Raw genomic sequence first — 2918 nt, forward strand, 5'->3', positions numbered from 1 at the left:
TTGAAAACCCCACTAGAATGGGAGAAAGCGCTAATGATCTATGTGATATGAGATATATATATAAAAAATGTAATATATAAATAAATATCTGTAAATATAAACCATCCGATCTTCTGATTACCTCATTTCTTCTAACTTTTTCTTCTTCGGAAGGAAGAGCAAGCCTTCTTCTATCATACTCTCAATTTTGGTCAACTTGCGCCACAGTTGGAGGAGATAGTGTTAGTGGAAGGCTACCAAACCTGCCATACACAGACAACTTCAGCTTTATATATATAGAGAGATATATTTACAAGTCTTTTGTAGGGCCAGGGCTACAATAGAAGACACATAAGGTGCCACACAAAAGGGGTTGAGAAGTGACCCTTCTCTTCATAAGTGTTCATTGGTCATAATGACCTCTCCGATGGTGTCGTTTGCTTGTACCCCACAGAAAAGCATTTCTTGCCCTCCTGGGACGTTGCATGATCTTTGTAAACAAAGGTCTCATTCACATGGTGTTGTTTCCAGTTTTCCAGATCAACATGTCCAGGGCCCAGGCTATTTGGGGTTTGCTAGTTTGGGAGATTGTTACCTGGCTTTGAAACAGGAGGGAGTTGACAACAAGAAGGGCATCCAGTAACAGAGAAACTCTGCCCTAACATACACTCCTCTAACCCATGCAGGCATGGAAAACTAGATGTTAAAGCAATGATGAGGACACAAATGTACACACACACACACACACACACACACACACACACACAACAGAGGCAAGGCTGTGTGGTATGAAGTTTGCTTCCCAAACACATGGTCCCGGGTTCAGTTCCAATCTGTGGCACCTTGGGCAAGAACCTTCTATTATAGCACTGGGACAACCAAAGCCTTGCAAGTGGATTTGGTAGACTGAAACTGAAAGAAGCCTGTCATACCTGTTTGTTTGTGTGTGTGTGTGTATCACCACCACTTGACAACCAGTGATGGTTTGTTTACATCCCTGCAACTTACCAGTTGCACAGATAAGAGACCGTTAAAATAAGTATGAGGCTTAATAAAGAACTGGGGTTGATTTGTTCAACTCAACTCCTCAAAGCAATACCGCCCCCCCCCCCAACATAGCTACAGTTTAATGAATGAAACAAGTTCAGGGGGTGATAAAATCTAATCCACCACCTTTCCATTTTGCCATCCCCTTTTCATAAAAACCCCTAGCATTAATACCATATCCTTTCCCCTATACCCAACCACATTCCTATAAGTGCTTACTCAACTCCTCTCTTATTCTCTCCACGACAACCCTATCACAAGTATTTACCGATTCCTTTCTTACCTATTCTCCCTCATCAACCACTCTCTATTACGTTTTTCCCTCAGTTCTAGGGGTCACCTAGGCCCTTTGTCTGACAAGTTACACAGTGATCTTCACTAGTGCTGGCCCCACAGAAGAAGCATCCTGTACACTCTTTTCTTTTGTTCCTTCTCGAGACACGCCTGGCTCATAAGGGCCGGTTTCCCGGTTTCCTTGGTGTATAGGTTCCCCACCCGGACAGGACGCCGGTCCGTCGCAGGTGAGCTGCAAGATGCAGGAGGAAAGAGTGAGAGAAAGTTGTGGTGAAAGAGTCAGCAGAAGTTCGCCATTACCTTCTGCCAGATCCACACATGGAGCTTAGGTGTTTTGCTCATAAACACATACATCGCCCGGTCTGAGATTCAAACCCGCAATCGCTCAACTGTGAGTCCGCTGTTCTAACCACTAGACCATGTGCCTCCACCATCCTGTACACTCTGTAAAGTGGTTGGTGTTTAGGAAGGGCAGTGAGTTGTAGAGGAAGTCCTCTCATAGTTATATCATATCAGACTAACACCAGCCAACATGGAAGCTTATTACACACACGTACATTTATTAGATTCAAACGTGTGTGTGTGTGTGTATAGGCTGAGACCCCATTCGGCCTCCCCTCTCCACACCACCAGTGTTATCGAAGGTAAAGGCAAAGGGGCCGATACAGCTTGGCACCAGGGATGTCACAACTCATTTCTACAGCTGAGTGAACTGGAGCAACTTTGAAATAAAGTGTCTTGCTCAAGAACACAACACGCAGCCCTGTCCGGGATTCGAACTCACAACCTCACGCTCTAACCACTGAGCCATGCGCCTTCACGTGTATGTGTGTGTATGTATATATATATATATGTGCAGGAGTAGCTGTGTGGTTAGTAGCTTGCTTACCAACCACATGGTTCCGGGTTCAGTCCCACTGCGTGGCACCTTTGGCAAGTGTCTTCTACTATAGCCTCGGGCCGACCAAAGCCTTGTGAATGGATTTGGTAGATGGAAACTGAAAGAAGCCCGTCGTATATATATGTATGTATGTGTGTGCATATGTTTGTGTGTCTGTGTTTGTCCCCGCCCCAACATCGCTTGAGAACTGATGCTGGTGTGTTTATGTCCCTGTAACTTAGCGGTTCGGCAAAAGGGACCGATAGAATAAGTACTAGGCTTACAAAGAATAAGTCCTGGGGTCGATTTGCTCGACTAAAGGCGGTGCTCCAGCATGGCCACAGTCACATGACTGAAACAGATATATATATAATATATATATATATATATACACACACACACACACAAACATATACATACACGCACAAGTACTACAAAGACAGACATACACATACATACACTATCATGTATACGTACACATGCACACACGCGAATACAAACACAGTCTCGTGCACACGCGTATACGTACACGCGCTCGCGCACAAGCGTATACACATGGATGCGCACACACATACACACCTATATATGCATAGACACACGCACAATCACACGTATATACATTCATTCTAACATGCACACACACACACACACACACACATGAGAGAAGGTAGTAGACATCAATACACAATACAAAATCATACGATGGATCTGCTTCGAT

The sequence above is a fragment of the Octopus sinensis genome, linkage group LG27 (genome assembly GCF_006345805.1).
Source record: "Octopus sinensis linkage group LG27, ASM634580v1, whole genome shotgun sequence".
Lineage (NCBI taxonomy): Eukaryota > Metazoa > Mollusca > Cephalopoda > Octopoda > Octopodidae > Octopus > Octopus sinensis.